Raw genomic sequence first — 21,840 nt, 5'->3', positions numbered from 1 at the left:
AGGACACAGAAAACACTTAAACACATTCTTAGGTGGAGGAGAAGGAGCCAAGGAAGAGTACAGGCTTGAAGATGCAGGAGAGAGGAAAAGGGTAATTGATGGGCCAGAGGCCCGGAAGATGCAGAAAGAAATATAAATTGCTGAGCAAATAAAACAGGTTATTGTTTCCTTCTGTTTATCCTAGCCTTATAGGAGGAGTGGAGACCATGCAGGTAGACAGACTGGATTTGAGTTGTCCCTCACCTACCCCACCCCTTACTGGCTGAATCTTGCATGAGATTTAATCTTTCTATGCCTCAGTTTCTCACCTGAAGTCTAAGGATGAGATTTCCTACCTCTTCTACTGCTGGGAGATTAGATGGAAGAATTTATTTGTAAGGTGCCTGGCGCATGGAGGTCTCTCAATAAATACTAGCTCCCCTTCCCTTCACCAGCTGCTCAGACAAGAAGGAAATTTGACAGTACTTCCTTGACCTTGTCAGCCAAACACCAGGGCATCCTTTTCTCAAATGCTGCCATTGAATGGAATTGACAGCTCGGGCTCTCTGATAGACTTTCCCTACAGAACGGGAAGAAGGATGCTAACTGCCTCCCCTTCTTAGGACCTCAAGCTGCCACCTGAGTGATGAGTGCAAGATACCAATCCAGCCTGCCTGGGAGGATCCACTAATGTGACCCTCCATTGCCCCCAACCCTACAATGCCCAAGGCCACCACCCAAGAGCCCCAGATCCTAGGAGATAATGAGGAGATTGGGCTGTGTTCCAGATATCTCAGTTTTCACTTCTCAGCTCTGTCACTTAGCCAGCCATGCAACCTTGGACAAGTCCCTTATCTTCCCTGAGCCTCGCGACACCCCTGCAAAGCAGGTTTTATTCTCCCATCTTACCCATGGAGAAATTGAGACACGAAGAGATAAAATCGTTTACTCAGGGTCACAGAGTATATCTGTATCAGTCTGGGCCCCAGTAGGAAGCTAATGGCCAACTGGAACTGAAAAAAACTGAGGAAAGTTTATTAAAAGGGTTATTTGCAAAGCCTTGAACAAGGCATAGGAAAATGGCAAGGGATATGAAAGTACCTGAGGGCAGATAACGATAGGTGCCTTTACCTGAAGAAAAGATTCCCAGAAACAAAGGATAGAAAGGACTGTGTGGAGAGAACCACCTGTCAGGACCTATGATCTTAGTTGAGGGAGGAAGATGGGGAATTAAAAACCCTAACCTTGCTCACCTCCCTCCTTCTCATCTCCCACTGGTGCTCTCCATGGGATGAACTCACCTAGAAGCAAGGGGCAAGGGAGCCTACTGATGCAGCCCATGCAGGTCAACCTCCCTGGGCACAGACAGGGAGAGTGCATCTGGAGAACAAATGGAAGATGTCCAACACACATAACAAACTCTAAAATGGCAGAGTGAGATTTGAATTGGGGCTATGGAGCCCTTTCCACTACAATGTCATTTCCTTTAGATCCTTAGTAAATGTTTACTGAATGTTTGAAAAAGGATAGATAGATGGATGGATGGATGGATGGATGGATGGATGGATGAATAGATGAACGGATGAATGATGGATGGATGAATAGATGAGTAGATGGATGGATAATGGGTGCATGGGTGGATGAGTGGAAGAATGGATGGGTAGGTGGGTGGATAGGTGGTTGGATGATGAGTGGGCAGATGAGTGGATGGGTGAGTGGATGGATGGGTAAGTAATGGGTGGATGGGCAGATGGGCAGATAGATGGATGGATGAATAGATGGGTGGGTAGGTAGATGGGTGGATGGGTGGATGGATGGATGGATGGATGGATGGATGGGCAGGTCGGTGGAAGGTTGGGTGGGTGGATGGGTGGATGGGTGGGTGCGTGTATGGTAGGTGGGTGGATGAGTGGGTAGGTAGATGGGTAGATGGGTGGGTGGATGGGTGGGTGGATGGATGGATGGGCAGATGATTGTATAACTCCTACAGATTTCATTTGTGTGGTTTCAACTAATCTTGTCACCTGACTAGAAATATAAAGCTTGCTAGAAGGTTTATTTCTAAGCCATAAATGGGTTCTAAGAATAAAAGCCCTCTTCTCAGTTTCTAAATCCCTATAGGAGTTGTTTGTCTCTCTCTGGTCTCTGGCTCATTTTTCCTGCTGCTGCTGGAGCTGCTCCTCTCTCCAAGATTCAAGCCTTGAGTCAGGCTGAGCTGCCAGCAGACAAAGCAAAGAGGAGGCAGAGGTCAGGGGGGCTACTGCCCTTGCCCCACCCCACCCCCGGGGCTAGAGTGCAAAGCTGAGCTAGCCATCCTCTCTGTTAGTCCAAGGGAGCCACGGGAGTGGAAGGAGGAGGGAAGTGGGAAGGCAGGATGTTCACTATAATTATTTTCATTGATTTGTCTAGTCGGATCCCAAGTGCTGCGAAGCCATTGTGACATTTAATAAAAATAATTCAAGGTAAAAATACCTCTTCCTCCCTGCTCCCTCCTCCCCCTTCATCAACACCACCTCAGCTTCCATCTCCCCTTCCAGACTCAGGCGGCCTCTTGCCTGCTATTGGGTGGCCTGGACCAACTTCAAAATGAGGCAGGTGAAGGCAAGAACCTACCAATGCAGAAAGATCTGAGGACCTGGCATCTGTAGGCCTGGGTTATCAGCTATCTGCTGACCCCAGGCAAGTTGCTGCCCCTGTGAGTTTTGCGTGTGCCATCAGGAAGATCAGGAGAAAATCTAAACATGTAGAGTCCTCATTTGTGGCCAGTGGGCCAGGACCAGACCCTTCTGAGGGAAAGAGACTTGCTTTCCACACTATTGCCTGTAGATCTTGTTCCTTTATGCTGAGTTCATTTCTGATCTCCTGCCGTTGACCATGGAAGGATCCCCACCCCCATACCACCTTTTCTGATGGTTTCCAGGCCATGGTAAGTTCATCCTTTCCTTCTCGGTCCTCAATTCATTGTGAAGCAAATAGAATTCAGCCCATTATACAGACAGGAGAAACGGGGATGCCAAGTGGCCATTACCTTGTCTTGCCTACCAACTATATGTCTGATCCTTTAAATATATGAACTTGTATCCTGACAACAATTCTGCCCCTGTAGGGATTCTTGAGGCAACTGAGCCTCCGGGAGGTGAAAGCAGCTGCCTAGACACACAACTGGAAATTGGCAAAGCTGGACACTGATGCAGGTGAGTATGACTCTGGAGCCTACAGCTGAGCCCACCTAGTCCGGCTGCCTCTCCCACAAGGGGTCCAAGACTGGGCCTCACCCCAGGCCTCCTGCCTTCCAGGTAGAAAAGCTCAGCGCCACGCCCTGACTCAGCAGAGTGAGAGGAGAGGGAGGGCCCTGGGTTTGGAAAAGCTCCTCACTCAGGAAGTCTTCTGAGTGCTGCGGAGCCATCCCGGGCTGTCAGGGGAAGATGTAATCAGGGTGACCTCATATGCTTCACGGATTCATTAAAGCCTGTGTTCTGGGGTAAATGATTGCTTTCCCCCAGTCCTGCTGAAAAGAAAATCAATAGCCTCCTTATAGATTTAGAATGGGACAGTTGGCAATTAGAAAACACTTTTCCAGGCAGGTGCAAGGGAAAGGGGTCTCATTCCACTTCCCATACATTCTAGCAGTGACACACTGGCTGTGTCTCCCAGCTTGCAGCAGGCTGGGGAAGTCCTGGGCTGGGGCCCTGGGATGGGGCTGACACCTCACTTAGGCCCACATGCTCCAGGTCCCATCGCTGCTGCCGAGGCTTCGCTGGGGCCTTTGTGCTCTCTCCTGTGCCCCCACCCCATCCCTGCCCCTGTCAGCTAATGGATTTTTCTCCATACAGCAAGATTTACTAAACAACTGAACTAGGATGCATTAAGTCTGTGGGTTTGGAGATTTGTTTTAGAGCAATTCTCGCCCGGAGAACTGGCCGCTGAAATTAAGATGCATTCTTCTCAGCAAATATTGATTTCAACTAGAAGCAAATCCGAGAAGCTCACTGCTCACTGGACTGGAGTGCTGGCAGCTGCAGTTTGGGCTGTAGGAGGGTTGCCTCGCTGCTCCCCACCTGAGGTTGCGGACATGAGAGTGAGGAAGAATACGCAGACATAAGCAAGAACGGAAATTAGCACAAAAACATACCAAACAGAAACGCACTTTGAGCCTTACGGTTGCTCGTGTCTATTGCCAGATGAGGTTGTCCCACGTATGGTGTGAGCACACCCAGTATGGGATTCCGTATGAGACTGAGCTTGCACACACAGCCACAGTGACAAGCACACAGACTTCCTGTGTCCCTTCCAAACTGGACCCCAGAATTCCCTCCCTCCAGGAAGCCTTGCTCAACTAACTCCATCTTTTCTCTTCATTTCCTCCAAAATTATCAGCAACCTGGAAATGCCATGTCCACATGGATCTTCCTAGCATTGTCCTGCATTGTTTGTGTTACCCCCAGAACCTTCCCAGGGAGGGGACCACATGTATATCTTCAGCATCTCCCACAGCGCCGCAGGTCAACGGTGCAGAGAGCTCGGGACTTGTACAAATGAAATTAATCCATCTATGAGCTTGATCCAGTTCCAGAACCTTCTAGTCGTGGGATCTGGGCAAAAGCTTCTTTCTAGGCCTCTGTTTTCTTATTTCAGAAAAAGCAGAGAAGTAGGATTTACTAGATGGCCTTGAAGAATTTTCACAGCTACTAAAAATAGAATAGAGGCGCTGTGGTTCTTAGTTCTGGATAACACCCACTCCCCCCACCCCCATCTTCTCAACTTGTGGCAAAGATTTTGGGTGGAGCAATCTTAAAACAATGCCCTCCACCAGGCCCCTCAGGCAAAGGATCAAAGTTGTTCCAGATGCCTGACAATTTAACATGAACAAAAGAGGCAACAACTTTGGTAAAGGGGCATTTGGACACCTCACTAAAGAAGATCTAGGGATGGCAAATAAGCAGATAAAAAGATGTTCCGCATCATTGGTCAAAAATGTTTCAAACTGACAATGCGAAAGCTGATGAGGATTAGAACATTCCTACGTAATATACAGCCACTCTGGGGACATCCTGGCAGTTTCTTATCAAGTTAAACATACATTATCACATGACCTAGGAACCCTACTTTTTGGCATTTACCCAAGAAAAAGAAAACATGTTCCCCCAGAAACCTGCATATGAATTTATAGAGCAGCTTTGTAAGTTAATTGCCAAAACCTGGAAACAATGTGAATGTCCTTCCTTGGGTGAATGGATAAACAAAGTGTGGTGTATCCGTGTCAATGGAATACTACTCAACAATAAAAATGAGCCTAGTGATACAGGCAAGGAGGCCACAGATGAATCTCAAATGCAAAAGCTGAGTGAGAAAAACCTAAACCAAAAGGCTGTGTGCTATATGCTTCCATTTCTATGACTTTCTGGAAAAGGCACTACGGGAATGGATCACATATCAATGATTGCCAAGCAGAGGCTCATGGGGAGAAGCTGAATACAGGAGGCCAACACATGGGAATTTGGGGAGTGACTGAACTCTTCTGTGTCATGATTGTGGTAGTGGAGACATGACACTTTGCATTTGTCAAAACCCGTACGCTACAAAGAGCAAAATTTTCTGTGTATGAATTTAAAAATATATTTTAGAAAATGAAAACAAAAAGCCAAAAAGAAATTGTTAACATGGCCATGTTGACAGAGTTCTGTTAAAATAGTGACATCGAGTTGACCCAGTCAAACCATCCTGCTGCAGACCCCACCCTCCCCTTCCCTACATCCCTGCGCATCTCCAGTCTCCAGGATGGAGATGGGAGATTTTTCAGGGTGAGCAAAGAAGTGATCAAGTCTGCCTCCTCGTCCCTTCAGCTACTTTCATCTTCCGTTGATGCGGTCTTTGGGGGTCAGGCTGAAGCAGGTGCGTCTCTGCAGGGATGGAGAATCCTGCTGGGACAGCGGAGCATACACAGAGCTGGCTGCTCAGGCATGGAGGGCAAGGGTCCAGGTTTCCATCTACTTTGTCCCACCTGACATCCAGGGCAGAGAGGCAGACACAGGTTTAGGGCAGAAGCACAGAGGGGTGTAGAGAAAAAGGGAATCCCCTCTAAACTCCCATGGTGGAGGAGGAGGAGAGGAAAGAGATATGGGAGAGTCTCAGCATTGGTGTCCATCTGCCAGCCTGATCAGCCAATTCCATCTTTCCACTTACTTATTATGTGATCTGAAGCACATTGCCCATTGCTGGTTAAGATCAGTTATAGCTTCAGCCTGGCTTCTTCATCTATAAAAATGGAAAAATAATAGTACCTACCAAACCTCAGAAAGTTATTGGGATTATTAAGTGAGTTAATATTTATTTGTTCGCTGACCAAATATTTTTTGCTCATCTATTATGTACCTGTCACTGACTTATGTGCATAAAAATTCATAGTTTCGTGAGGTTCGCAAGGTAGGCACAGACAGTAACAGAGAGTAAATATATAATCCGGTAGGTGGTAGGAATGCCGTGAAGAAAAGGAGCTGCAAGCTGACAGCACAAAGGGGCTATTTCATCCAGAATGACCAGGGAAAGGGGGGGGTGGGGGGCATTCACTGAGGAGCTAGTGTTTGAGCAGAGACCAGGAAGAATGAGAGAATGGGGCGGGGCAGGGAGCATTGCACACAGAGGGAACAGCATGGGTGAAGACTCTGAGGATGGAGTGTGCTAGCCAGAGTTCAGGACTAGTGAGGGGGCCAGTGTGTCTCCAGTGGAGGGGAAAGGGTGAAAATGATCTCGAGAAGTAGCAAGGGACCAGATGATGAGAGGCCAGTATTGCATCACGTGCGCTTTAACTTTTATTCAGAGTAAGACAGGAAGACATGGAAAGCCTTTGAGGAGTGACATGATCTGATTCATGTTTTCAAGGTTCTTCCTGGACAGTCTGTGTGGAATAGATGGTAGAGCAGCAGGGGTGAAGGCAGGGAGCCCAGTTCGAAGCTATTGCCAGAGGAGAGTTGATGGCGGCTCGAACAAATAAAAACACATATATAATCCTTAGAACAGAACCTGGCCCATGCAAGTGCTCAGTCAATGTTATCTATAATTACCATTGCTAGCATCATCAACTTCTTTATAGTCATCAGGAGGAGGAGGTCAGGGAGGCCCCGAAACAGCCCATGTCCCAGCAGGATCAAACACTGGACCCTCCTGGACCCCACACAGGACTGTATGAGCTGGTGGACCCAGAGCCTCTGGGCAAAGACGTCCCACAGGCCTTCGGTCTCTCTCTCAATCTGTTCCCCAAGAGAAGTGGCAGGGCTTTTGGACACTCATTTAGTTTGGGGGGCAGAACCTGATGGAAAGAGTATGGGGGCATAGAGGGATTTGAGAATGGGGAAAGCAAGAGAGTCTGCAGGCTGGGCAGTACACGTCTCTGTATGATCACCTCACTGCATCCTCAAAGTGGGTTCAGAAGTAGTTAATCTCTGGTGCTCAGATGAGAAAGCAGGCCTTGGCAAAGCAAACCGCCCAGGCTTTTTGAGTGCCTCCCAGGGCGCCGCTCAGCCTCCCCACGATGGTTGTGTACATTCTGTTCCCGGCCCCCAGTTGGGACTCAGACCTCAAGTCATGCTTCTGAGCGCCTCCCCTTCTGAGAATCAACCAGCTCTGAAATCACTCTTTTTGTTCCTTCGTTTACAAAGATAAGATTTCTTCTTCATTATGGAAATCAGTGGATCAGCAAAAAGTGTCATCTCTCTTGACTACTGCTTTTTGCAAACACAAGAACGATACACTCTTACCTGGTAGAATTTTCCAGACTTCTCTCAGGGAAAGCCACCTACGGGGGCAAGTAACTTGACCTCCTTGAAGATTTCTGGCTTTTCTGATCTAAAGAGAGGGGGAAAAAAAAAACCATCATCAAATCTTTTCTTACTTGTGAAATATCATGCATGACTATGTCAAAAGGAAACCGAGTATCCTTGGAGAAAAGGCTAATTCTAAGACCGGCACAGGAAAAAGTACAAGATAAGCCAGAACATCTTTATACCAGAAACAAGGAAGCTATCAAACATTATCAAAGATTATGGGATTTATGTCAAAATGACTCGGGAGCCAACTTGAATTGACTCCCCCTGGTCAAAGCTGATGCAATTTAAGCACCAATAAGGACAATGCACTGTATTAAAATACAGCAAAATGTTTAAATCCATGAGTTCATAATGATACTCAAAAAAATAAAATAAACCCCTGGAGGATCCAAGGAAACAAACTCATTCTTCAGAAAATTGAAATAAAGGGAAAGAATCAAGCATTTACCCTGCTTTTCCTTACACAAGTGGTACCACTGGTAACTGAATACTTGATGAGAAGAAGTATATCTTTATAGAAGTATCATGGCGACAAAGAGTGAGTGACTGGGGTTTGTCCTAGAAAAACTAATAGGAACGTCGATCTGGGAGAGGGTCACATGACCAAAAGACACCTGGGTATTGACCCCTCCTGCGGAGGAACACGACACCAAAATAAATCAAGCCTAATCTGATCAAGCTTCCCAATCTAACTCACTGCCAGTTTACAGGAAATTTAGGGACAGCCGAACCCATTAAATGGCACCATAGCATCCAGCAAATTCAGATTTTGGAAATCTATGGGACAGAGGACCCAGTTTCTTTGAAAAATATATTCCAAGAGAAAATATATATATATTGGATAAGTGGAAATTATAGACTTTGAGACACAAGAGGGCGTATCAATCAATCAAAATATATTGACCTTCTCGGATCCTGATAAAAAATAAACAAAGGGCGAACAATAAGTTTATGAGACAATCAAAGAGATTTCAAGATTAATTGGGTATTTGATGAAATTAAGAAATTAATGTTCAGTGTCTTGGGTGTGCATCAATTAGCTCTTGCCATGTAACAAGCCACCCCAACACTTAGTGTCTTAGATCAACAACTGTCTTGTTTGCTCGTGGTTCTGTGAGTCACCGGTTTGGGTAAGATGCCAATGGGGATGGCTCAAGTCTGTCCCATGCAGTGTGGTTGGATCACTCATGTGTGGACTCAATAAGAACCATTGTGCCCACTCTTTCACCCTACATGGTCTCTCATTCTGAAGGAGGCTTTGGGCTCTTCACATGGTGGCAGAAGCATTTGCAGCAAGAGGCAAGAAAGGGAAAGCCCAAAGGACAAGTGCTTTCTGGGCTTCTGCCTTGTATGATGTTTGTCATTGTCCCATTGACCAAGAGTTTCACATTGTCAAGCCCAGAGTCAATGTAGAAGGAGTCTACACTAGGGTATAAGCACTGACAGGCATGCTTCATTGGGGATTATGCTGCAGTATAACAACCTACCACCAGGGAATAGTGGTATTATGGTTTTAAAAAACTGTTATTGGGGCACCTGGGTGGCTCAGTCAGTTAAGCATCTGATTCTTGGTTTCAGTTCTGGTCATGATCTCATGGGTCGTAGGATCGAGCCCCATGTTGGGATCCCCACTCAGCGGGGAGTCCACTTGAAAGATTCTTTCCCTCTGCCCCTCCCCCCTTAAAATAAATAAATCAATCTTTAAAAATAAATAAATAGATTAATTAGAGTGTTTATCATCTAGAAATGGGTATCAAAATATTTCCATAAAAATGATATGCTTCAAAGTAATCGGGGGTCGGAGGGAGGGCGGGGGTGGGTGTAGAGAGGAAATAAGATTTTTCCAGGAGTCTACTGAGGCTGGTTGATGAGAAGATGGTGGCTTATTATATTATTGTCTCTACTTTTCCATGTGTTTGAGATTTTTGATGAAATCAAATTCTCTTTTTAATGGCTGGCCTACTAACACTAGAATCCAAGGAAGACAAGAGGATCCTCAGCATCATTACTGCTTCCCAGAGATCATGTCCCGCTTCCCAAGGAAATGAGGAGTGTGGCAACACCAGGGGAAATTTTCTAGGTGCTCTGGTTCCTGTCACTTCTGGGACGGGAGCGTGAAACAGAACAGCCTGTATGAGCAACATGGCGGGTGAATACCTCCATCAGCCCGTATGTAGGAAACACCTATGACTACTTATTAGTATTCACTTTTCCCCCAGGTTATTTGGGGACCACGGACATGGACCTATTCTGGATGATAGATTGCAAATCATCGTGATTATTAACTGAAAGAAGAACAAGAGAATGAGAACTCAGGAGCCATCAAGGAGGTGGGGGTGAGGGGCAGGAACTCTATTAACAGGATGTTCATAGAGGAGGAGGAAGAGAAGAGGAGATGAATCTTATCTAACTGGGATCAAGTAACGTTCATAGCATGCATAATGTATACTGAACATTTGCCTGCATAGAAAAAGGAAAAACGGTTAAAGTAAATTAGACACTATTCATCCCTTTAAAGTGCTTGCAGTCATTTATTCGCTCAGAATGTTTATTGAGTGCCTACTGCATGCCAGGCCCTGTTAGATGCTGGATGAGAATAAAAGGATGATTTAAGATACTTCTCCAATCTGCATTAATGACGACTATTCTAGTTAGAATAATAAATTACAATTCAAATCAGCTTAAGCAGAAAAGACAATTTATTGGCAGGTAACTGGAAAGGCTAGGGGTAGCTTCAGGCACATCTAGATCCAGGTGCCCCAACAATGTTGCCAGAAATCCTCGTCTCTCCATCCTTTGGATCTGCTTCCCTCTGTGGGCATCATTCCCAGACAGACTTTCCCCACTGGTAGCAACAGGTTTATACCCTACCACGTTGGCAGCAAGTGTCCCAGGATTGGGTATCCCTGGAACGGCCTGGCCGGGTGCCCAGCCCCGGTTGGGGAGAGGAATGCTCTGCTGGGCCAGGAGTGGGTTGTGGGCCTGGCTCTGTGGGGAAGAGGTCAGAGCTGCTGAGCCACACAGACTGAGAGAGAAGGAGCCTCCCCAAAGGGTAATCCCAGTGTGGCCACCAGTAGAAGGGAGGATGGGTACTGGCCCAGGGAAGCCATAGATGTCCCTTAGGCACCTACAGTCACTCACTCACTCAGTACATTTCCACTGAGCTCATGTTGTGTTCCAGACTCTGTTCTAGGTGCTGGACATACAGCACGGGTCAAGACAGATAGGCCCTGGGGCTGGTCCTCTAGAAGTGGAAATAGAAAACAGACGCATGGAGAACACATTTGTATTTAAATTACAGATCCTGATTTCCCATGAAGCAAATACACAGGGTGCTGTAAGAGAATTGGAGAATCTTCTTGAAACAGGTGGGTGGGGAGGTCTCAGTGCAGAGATGACAGTAAAGCTGAGCCGTGTAGGCTGAGGACTGTGGTGCATCCCCTGTGGGCAGTGGGGGGCTGAACGCACCGTAGTCTGGGTCCTTGAGGAGCCTGCGGCTGGAGGGGAGACAGGCAGCCTCAGAGCAATGAGTGTTCTACCCAGTGCAGACGAGATCCCTCCCTCGGGCACCAGGAGGGAAGTCACCAAGTCTGCTGGTGCACGTGGGGAGGGCGAGCGCGGAGAGGGGTTAGAAGGTGCCGCAAAGACATCTGAGCAGAGTCTTACAGGACGAGTAAGATACAAGGTAGGACAAAAATAATAGAAAGAGAATGACAGGTGAGGAGAACGAGCACAAGGTAAAGATCAGGCAGGTTTGGAGAAGGTTGGAGCTTCCTGCTAGCGGGCACTTGGGCCTCATCAGCCACCCGGACATGTACCGAGCCTGAGGGTCAAACCAAAGCTGAGTTTACTGTGTAGCAAAATAGGAAAGGGCACTGACCCTGCTTCGAGAGATGCACGGGGTGAGAAGAGCACTGTGAGGAGTCTGGAAGCCTCCGCCCAGGCCTGCTGTGCTGCGTCCCACCGGGTCCGCCTCTCTGGGCCAACCTTGCATCACTAAACCTGATGCCTACAGTTTTACACACATGTATTTTTCTTAGACAATGATGACTACAATCCCCTGATTGCCGGAGGCTACCCTGAAGCTTCCTAAAGGCCATCAGTTATCATCGACTATCCATTGTTGGGAGATGGGGCCTTGGTTCCTAATTATCAGTAGTTAGGACTAGGATTTAGGACCCTTCCCTCCCAGCCAGGGAGATGCTCAAAGGCACTCCCAGAGGCAGAAGGAAGAAGGAGTCAAGACTTGGGCTGCCAGAGAAAACATAGAACCCTGGTTAGTCTGAATTTCAGATAAACACCAATTACAATTTTAGTATAAGTATATCCTGAATTCTGCATGGGATATACTTATACTAAGTATTTTTTTCTGTTGTTTATATGAAATTCAAATTAACTGGCCATCTGGTGTTTTTATTTGCTAAATCTAAGCAAGGCCCCTAGGTGAGGGCGAGCAAGACACCAGGCCCAACACCTAGCTGCACCCCATCTTCCCACTCCTTCCCGCTCAGTCCTACCCCTGCTTTCTGTGGTCCTCACTGCCATGGGGCTGAGAGCAGGAAAGAAATGGGGGGGCCCCCAGAGCAATGGCTGTGAAAAAATAAGAGAGAAAGACAGAGAGAAAAACCAGATCAGAGAGAGACAGGACCCTTCTGGAAGCTACTTGCCCTTGCAGAAGTGGGGCCATGGGGCTGGATGAAGACGCCACAGAGCGCCAAGTTAAGGCGGTGGGCCCTGTGTTCCAGCCCCTGCGACAGAGGCAGCAGGAGCGAGAAAGCTTCTTAGGGGTAAACTTTTCCCTGTGAGGCAGCCCAGACCCCAGCAGAGAGAAAGCAGAAGCTGATTAGCGCTGACAAACTGGGACTTCTTTAGACCTCTGGTTCCCACTCTCTCAAAGATCCAGCCCTGCCACCCTTCCGAGTGGTCTTCAAGGGGGAGCTCAGGATTTCTAAACACCCACGAGAAGTGCCCTGTTTTCATGCCATCTGAGGATGGGCACCTGGCTCAGAGGGCAGCGGGCTCCAGACTGAGCCTGGACAGGTGGTGCCGGGCCCCCCAGACCTGGGGCTCCCGTTCCCTATCTCCTCTCAGGGTCCCAGCACCCCCACCACCTACCCCACCCTGACCCCTGCCACCCCCCACCACACACTGGCCCTGGTCTCAGAGACAACCAGCTGCACCAGGCCCTGGGAGAGTGTTTCAATCCTACATCGCCCCAGGGCTGTTATCAGAAGAAAGCCCTGTGGGGTTCCCATCGGCCTTCCACGCACTGAGCCTTGAATGACTCCTGTTCAGAGCTACAAGCCCCTCAGCTATCAGCTTACACCCAAGGCAGGGACCCCTGTGCCCTGCCCAGCCCTCAGGGAGCCCAGTCCCTGGAAAGAGTGACAAGGGAAAGGGCCCACCCCCACCTGCAGCCTGAGAAGAGCTTGGCGGAGGCTGAGGGGAGAGCTGGGAAACGGGGGAGCCAAGGTGTCTGGGGGCGGGGGGTGGGGGGTGGTCAGGACTGTTGTACAGCAGAGATTAGCCACTTCTTTCCCTGTTGCAATTAAAACTGGCCCTGGTTCCACCCACCCACCAGTCCAGTCTCTGCCCTCTGGGGCCTCCTGGAGCCAAATCCACATTCTTTCTAAGGTACGAAGACAGGGCTGGAACTCCCCAGCCTTTTCCTGCTCAAGCCCAGTTCCTCTGACTCTGCCCCAGATGGTTCAGGGTTCACTCTTCACCTCCCACCTCCAGTTTGTCGTAGTCCACCTCAAAGCGTGGTGACTAGGAGTGGATACCAGGTTCTCACACAGAGATTTTCACCTCCTTTACTGTGAGCCTCATATCTCTGTTAATGCTGCCTAAGATTTTGCTAATTCCTAGCCAAAGGTTAAACTGAAGCAGCCACTGATCGAGTCACAGTAAGAGATGAAAGTGCCCCAGAGGTCAGATATTTGAGGAGCCCCGAAGCAGGAGAGAAACTCCAAAGCTCTGAGGTTCCTTTGGCAAATCCTTCTTTCTCTCGTGTTTTTATTTCTGCTCTCTGCCACCCGGACCAGCCACACCCCCACCCCCACCCCCACCAACCTTCTTTTCTCTTTCAGCTTCTCTTTTCCACCTCTTCTCATCCTGACATCAAATAATAGCGTGACCTTGGACAAGTCACTTTGCCTCTCCAAAGCTCCTGTTCCTGCTCTGAACATGGAAGTCATAATCCCCGGGCTGCTTACTTCCCAGGGCCTGCACAAGGCTCGATTGAGATGATTAATGGATGAGAAAGCACTTTGAAAACTATTCAACACTGCACTAATAAAAGGCATTATTTATTTATTTATCCATTTATTTATGAATCTTGCACATGACCCTCTGCTGAGATGCCAAGAAGGGAGGGAGACAAGCAGAGCTCGTGAATGCCCAGAGCTGGAATCCTGGAATGCCAGAGCCAGAGGGGCCTTCAGGGAGCAGAGAGCACACCCCCCTTTATTTTACAGATGGGGAAACTGAGGCCCAGGGAAGTAGAGTAACTTGTCCATACTTTTATGAAAGCAGCCCAACATTTTACTCTGTCCTAGCCAAAGGTTAGACTGAGTCCCAGCCACTGACCTAGACGTAGTTAGGGAAGAAAATCCCCCAGAAGTCAGATATTTGAGGAGCCCCGAAGCAGGAGGAGAAACTCCAAGGCTCTGTTTGGCAAATACTTTTTTCCTCTCCCCCATTTTTATTTCTCTGCCACCCAGCCCCCCTCCCCCTCATAGTTCATGCAGCTAAGAGGAACAAAGCCGGAATTCCAGCAACAGGCTTGTTCCAGAATGCATACCCTTGCCACTGGGCAAGCTCACCCCGTGTGTTGGGAGCAGAGGCTGCAGGCCAAGACTCCTTCCACTCCAGGCTGGTCCACACTGAGAGACGGACTGGCCACTGAACCCCGATGGGGCCCAGAGAGCAGCTCCGAGTGGCCCCGTCCCATGACACCCACCGTCACCTCCATACCTAGCCGCTTAAGGATTTACGGCTCTGGGTCAGAAAGAGGAGACTTGGGGGGAAAGGAAGCCTTGAGGGAAGGGTACAAGGCACAGGAAGAGGACAAAGGGCTTCTAGAATCAGGGAGAAGTGAGAGAGTAGAAAATGAGCTCCCCAGAAGATGGGGGCAGAAGAGCAGCCCTTGAGAGGGTGGTGGCAGGCGGGTGACAAGGACAGAGCTGGGGCTGCTCTGTGTTGGCACTCAGGCATCTGTATAATGCCTGCTCGGCATGCCTCCTCTCGGGCACTGTGCTGGGCTCAAGAGGAGGGGCCAGAGTGGAGGTGCTTAAAGTCCCCCTTTCCCTCAGGGACCTCCCGGGCTAGTAAGGTGCAAGCGGGTCTACAAACCACTCTAGAATACCCAGGAGATGCCAGACCCGGGGCTCCGCACCAGAAACACAAGGCTCCCCAAGCACATATCCTCAGTCCAGCATCTCATGTTCTAGAAAGCACTCCATTTTTTTCAGACTAGAAAAAAAATGCTCAGGGTTTTAAAGTAGAAGGAGCTGTGGATTCAAAGTCAAGACCACCAGGTTCTGGCCTCAGCTCCAGGCCTTGCTGTGTGCTGTGATCTTGGATAAGTCACTGGGCCTTTCCTGGCCCCCATCTTCTTAGCTGTGAATTGGGGATGATCAAACCTACCCATCTCATCGGGCTGTCCTAAGAGCCACTGGCTCTGAAATCACTTGGTGGTTTAGGAGTTGCCGTCAGCCATGCGGATGATGACTCAGGTGGTGAGGGGGTGGGGCTGAGGTGACTAGGAAAGGTGGGGGGGTGGACAGTGGCCCTGTGTCTGAGCTGATCCTTGGGACAAGCACCTCAGGCTCCTGCTTTGGACCCCCATGCTTCCACTGTGCTTGAGGCCAGTACTCCCCTCCATCATGAGCTCACTGCTGAACACGCTATAACTGGGCTGCATTACTGGAGAGAGGGTGCCCAGAACACAGGGAGGCAGAATCCTTGCCCACAGTCCATTCCGAGCCTCGCACCTTGGTCAGAGCAGTGGCACAGAGGGGCACAGAGGAGACTCAAGGTGGCACAGGAAAAGAAGCCCCCAACGCCCAGATGCAGGAAGAGCAGGTATTTCTGCTGGAGAAGAGATGACTCAGGGCACATGAATCCACCTCCCCATCCAGGGCTCTGTCCACTGACCCCCCCTGACTCCTTGCAGTCCCAGCGCCCAGGAGCCTGCCCCCTGTCCCTCAGCTCCACACTGGGCTGGATAATTCAGACCAGCATCCAGGTCTGAGGCCAGAAGCTGACCTGTAGCCAGGAGCCTCAGGGAACGGTCACAGACAGGTTTCAGTCTTATAGCTCCCAAATGCCTTTAGCCTATCCCAGGGGCTTCACTTGCATTGCAAGGCCTATTGGGGTGATGAGCCCCCCACCCGTGAATAGACTTCGTGACCACTCTCTGCTCCCAGATCTTCAATAGTTTCCCACTGCCTCTTTCCAAGTAACTCCAGTCTGCTCCTGAGCTCCCTCTTGCAGTCTTCTACCTCCACGCTCAAGCCATCCCTTGTCCTCAAACGCCCTTCCTCCCATACCATCCTGTTGAAATCCCACCCATCCTCCAAAGTCCTCTGGAGTTAAGAGAGATCTGAGTCTGAATCCCAGCCCAGGAACTCAACAACAGCATTGCAGGACTAGCCACTTACCCTTCCTGCTTCTGCGTTTCCATCCGTGAAGTGGGGCTTGTGAAGATTATAAACATGGCTTCGAATAGGCCTTCTCAAACTCTGGTGTGTGTGCGATCACCTGGAGATCTTGTTATCCAGCAGACTCTGATTCAGCAAATCTGGGGTGGGGCCCCAGTGTCTGCATTGCTTACAAGCTCCCTGGGGCCACCACCTGCCTCTGCTTGCACACTTGGAGTTAGGAGGGTTTAAAACACCTCACCTAGGCCTTTGTAAAAAAATGTCTCGGAGCAAGATGGCGGAGGAGTAGGAGACCTGGATTTCGTCTGGTCTCAGGAATTCAGCTGGATAGGGATCAAACCATTCTGAACACCTACAAACTCAACAGGAGATCGAAGAGAAGAATAGCAACAACTCTCAGAGCAGAAAAGCGACCACTTACTGGAAGGTAGGACGTGCGGAGAAGTGAATCCGAGGCGATATTTGGGAGGATAGACGGCGGGGAGGGGCCTCTGTCGGCCACTTCTGGCAAGTGATAGAGCCACGGAGCACAAAATCGGAACTTTTAGAAGTCGGCTCCACTGAGGGACGTCACTCTGGTGGCTAAGCGGGGGGTGGAACCCTCGTGGGACAGTGTGGTCTCAGGACCCTCAGGGTCACAGAAAGCCCGGGGGTGCCTGAGTGCGGCAGAGCTCCCAGGTATCGGAGCGGGGAAGCCGGCTGCAGAGACGGAGCCCAGGCGCGGGCTCTCAGCTCGGGGTTGCCATAAACTGTGATCTGCGGCACAGTCGGGCCACTGCTCCTCCAGCAGGGACCCAACAAGCGGCAGATCCGGGGAGACTCCCCCTCCTCCCCCGGGAGGAGCTGCGCAGGAGCGCACCACAGGGATCTGCTGGGTTTGGAGACTCCACATGGGGTTGGTGCCAGAGATAGAAACGCGCGGTCACAGGCTGGGTGAGCACAGAGTGTGGCCGGAGACCGGGGAGATGGGAGTGACTGACTGCTTTTCTCTGGGGGCGCACTAAGGAGCGGGGCCCCGAGTTCTCGGCTCCTCCGGGACAGAGATTGGGAGGCCGCCATTTTCACTCTCCGCCTCCAAAGCTGTATGGAAAGCTTGCAGGGAACAAAAGCTCCGGAGAGCAAACCCGAGCAGATTACTTAGCCCAGACCGGGCAAGGGCGGGGCAATTCCGCCTCCAGCAAAGACATTAGGGAACCACGGCAACAGACCCCTCCCCCAGAAGATCAGCGAGAACAGCCAGCCAAGACCAAGTTTACCCATCAATGAGAACGGCAGAACTCCAGTGCTAGGGGAATACTGCACATAGAATCCATGGCTTTTTTACCATGATTCTTTAGTCTTTCAAAGTTAATTTTTTTTTTTGAATTTTTCTTTTTCCCTTTTTCAACCAACATCTTCTCAATCCCTTTTTTAAAAAACATTTTTATTTTTCATTTTTAGAGTGATATTCTATCCCTTCTTAGTAGTTACCCTTATTTTTGGCATATATATATAAGTTGTTCTCTCTTTGAAATTTTGAGATAGTTTCTTCTAACAGACCAAAATATACCCTAAATCTCTAGTGTATAGTTTTGTTCTACTCTCCTGCCTGATCACATTCTCTCCCTTTTTTTTCTTCTTTTTAATCCTCTTTTCTTTTTTCAAACAACTTCTTATCAATTCCTTTTATAAAATTTTTTATAATTTTCATCTTTACACTCATATTCCATCCCTTCATCATATCAACCCTTATTTTTGTACATATATAAGTTTTTCTTTCTTTAAAATTTTGGGAGGCACTATCTTCTAGAAGACCAAAATACACCCAAAATCTAGTGTGTGGCACTGATCTATACCCAGCCTGATCATATTTATCATATTCTGTTTTTTGTTGTTTTGTTCTATTTTTTTTGTTTTTATCTTTTTCTTTTTCTTCTTTTTTTTTTTTTTTTTTGCTTTTTCTTTTTTCTTTCTTTCCCTTTCTTTTTCCCCTGGCTTCAGGTCTTTTCTGATTTGTTTAGAGTATATTTTCTGGGGATGTTGTTACCCTGTTAGCATTTTGTTCTCTCATTAATCTATTCTCCTCTGGACAAAATGACAAGACAGAAAAAATCACCTCAACAAAAAGAACAAGAGGTAGTACCAACTGCCAGGGACTACTCAATACGGACATTAGTACAATGTCGGATCTAGAGTTCAGAATCATCACTTTAAAGATACTAGCTGGGCTTGAAAAAAGCATGGAAGTTATTAGAGAAACACTTTCTGGAGAAATAAAAGAACTAAAATCTAACTAAGTCGAAATCAAAAAGGCTATTAATGAGGTGCAATCAAAAATGGGGGTGCTAACTGCTAGGATAAATGAGGCAGAAGAAAGAATCAGTGAGATAGAAGACCAAATGATGGAAAATAAAGAAGCTGAGAAAAAGAGAGATAAACAACTACTGGATCATGAGGGCAGAATTCGAGAGCTAAGCGATACCATGAGACGAACCAACATTAGAATAATTGGGATCCCAGAAGAAGAAGAAAGAGAGAGAGGGGCAGAAGGTATAATGGAGCAAATTATAGCAGAGAACTTCCCTAATTTGGGGAAGGAAACAGGCATCAAAACACAGGAGGCACAGAGAACCCCTCTCAAAATCAATAAAAATAGGTCAACACCCCGACATCTAATGGTAAAACTTACGAGTCTCAGAGACAAAGAGAATATCCTGAAAGCAGCTCGGGAGAAGAGATATGTAACCTACAACGGTAGAAACATTAGATTGGCAACAGACCTATCCACAGAGACCTGGCAGGCCAGAAAGGACTGGCATGATATATTCAGAGCACTAAACGAGAAAAATATGGAGCCAAGAATACTATATCCAGCTAGGCTGTCATTGAAAATTGAAGGAGAGATAAAAAGCTTCCAGGACAAACAAAAACTAAAGGAATTTGCAAACACGAAACCAGCCCTACAAGAAATCTTGAAAGGGGTCCTCTAAGCAAAGAGAGAGCCTAAAGGCAACATAGACCAGAAAGGAACACAGACAATATACAGTAACAATCACCTTACAGGCAATACAATGGCACTAAATTCCTATCTTTCAATAGTTACCCTGAATGTAAATGGGCTAAATGCCCCAATCAAAAGACACAGACTATCAGATTAGATAAAAAAACTAGACCCATCGATATGCTGTCTGCAAGAGACTCATTTTAGACCCAAAGACACCCCCAGATTGAAAGTGAGGGGGTGGAAAACCATTTACCATGCTAATGGACACCAAAAGAAAGCTGGGGTGGCAATCCTTATATCAGACAAATTAGATTTTAAACCAAAGACTGTAATAAGAGATGAGGAAGGACACTATATCCTACTTAAAGGGTCTATCCAACAAGAAGATCTAACAATTGTAAATATCTATGCCCCTAACATGGGAGCAGCCAGTTATATAAGCCAATTAATAACAAAAGCAAAGAAACACATTGACAACAATACAATAATAGTGGGGGACTTTAACACCCCCCTCACTGAAATGGACAGATCGTCTAAGCAAAAGATCAACAAGGAAATAAAGACTTTAAATGACACACTAGACCAAATGGACTTCACAGACATATTCAGAACATTCGATCCCAAAGCAACGGAATACACATTCTTCTCTAGTGCCCATGGAACATTCTCCAGAATCGATCACATCCTAGGTCATAAATCAGGTCTCAACCGGTACCAAAAGATTGGGATCATTCCCTGCCTATTTTCAGACCACAATGCCTTGAAACTAGAACTCAGTCACAAGAGGAAAGTCGGAAAGAACTCAAATACATGGAGGCTAAAGAGCATCCTACTAAAGAATGAATGGGTCAACCAGGAAATTAAAGAAGAATTTAAAAAATTCATGGAAACCAATGAAAATGAAAACACAACTGTTCAAAATCTTCGGGATGCAGCAAAAGCAGTCCTAAGAGGCAAGTATATAGCAATACAAGCCTTTCTCAAGAAACAAGAAAGGTCTCAAGTACACAACCTAACCCTACACCTAAAGGAGCTGGAGAAAGAACAGCAAATAAAGCCTAAACCCAGCAGGAGGAGAGAAATAATAAAGATCAGAGCAGAAATCAATGAAATAGAAACCAAAAGAACAGTAGAACAGATCAATGAAACTCGGAGCTGGTTCTTTGAAAGAATTAACAAGATTGATAAACCCCTGGCCAGACTTATCAAAAAGAAAAGAGAAATGACCCAAATCGACAAAATCATGAATGAAAGAGGAGAGATCACAACCAACACCAAAGAAATACAAACAATTATAAGAACATATTATGAGGGGGGCGGAGCAAGATGGCGGAGGAGTAGGAGACCTGGATTTCGTCTCCTCTCAGGAATTCAGCTGGATAGGGATCAAACCATTCAGAACACCTACAAACTCAACAGGAGATCGAAGAAAAGAATAGCAACAACTCTCTGAACAGAAAAGCGACCACTTTCTGGAAGGTAGGACGTGCGGAGAAGTGAATCCGAGGCGATATTCGGGAGGATAGATGGCGGGGGAGGGGCCTCCGCCGGCCGCTTCTGGCAAGTGATAGAGCCACGGAGCACAAAATCGGAACTTTCAGAGTCTGCTCCGCTGAGGGACGTCACTCTGGTGGCGAAGTGGGGGGTGGAACCCTCGCGAGACAGTGTGGTCTCAGGACCCTCGGGGTCACAGAAAGACCGGGGGTGCCTGAGTGCGGCAGAGCTCCCAGCTATCGGAGCAGGGAAGCCGGCTGCAGAGACGGAGCCCAGGCGCGGGCTCTCAGCTCGGGGTTGCCATAAACCGTGATCCGCGGCACAGTCGGGCCACTGCTCCTCCAGCAGGGACCCAACAAGCGGCAGATCCGGGGAGACTCACCTTCTTCCCCCGGGAGGAGAGGTGCGGGAGCGCACCGCGGGGATCTGCTGGGTTTGGAGACTCCACCCGGGGTCGGGTGCCAGATAGAAAGGCGCGGTCACAGGCCGGGTGAGCGCGGAGTGTGGCCGGAGACCGGGGAGACGGGAGTGACTGACTGCTTTTCTCTGGGGGCTCGCTGAGGAGCGGGACCCCGAGTTCTCGGCTCTGCCGGGGCGGAGACTGGGAGGCCGCCATTTTCATTCTCCGCCTCCAAAGCTGTACGGAAAGCTTGCAGGGAACAAAAGCTCCGGAGAGCAAACCCGAGCAGATTACTTAGCCGGGACCGGCAAGGGAGGGGCAATTTTGCCTCCGGCAAAGACATTTGGGAACCACGGCAACAGGCCCCTCCCCCAGAAGATCAGCGAGAACAGCCAGCCAAGACCAAGTTTACCGATCAATGAGAACGGCAGAACTCCAGCGCTAGGGGAATACTGCACATAGAATTCATGGCTTTTTTACCATGATTCTTTAGTCTTT

The sequence above is a fragment of the Phoca vitulina genome, unplaced genomic scaffold (assembly GCF_004348235.1).
Source record: "Phoca vitulina isolate PV1807 unplaced genomic scaffold, GSC_HSeal_1.0 scaffold40, whole genome shotgun sequence".
Classification (NCBI taxonomy): Eukaryota; Metazoa; Chordata; class Mammalia; order Carnivora; family Phocidae; genus Phoca; species Phoca vitulina.
This window is presented reverse-complemented; position numbering follows the sequence as displayed.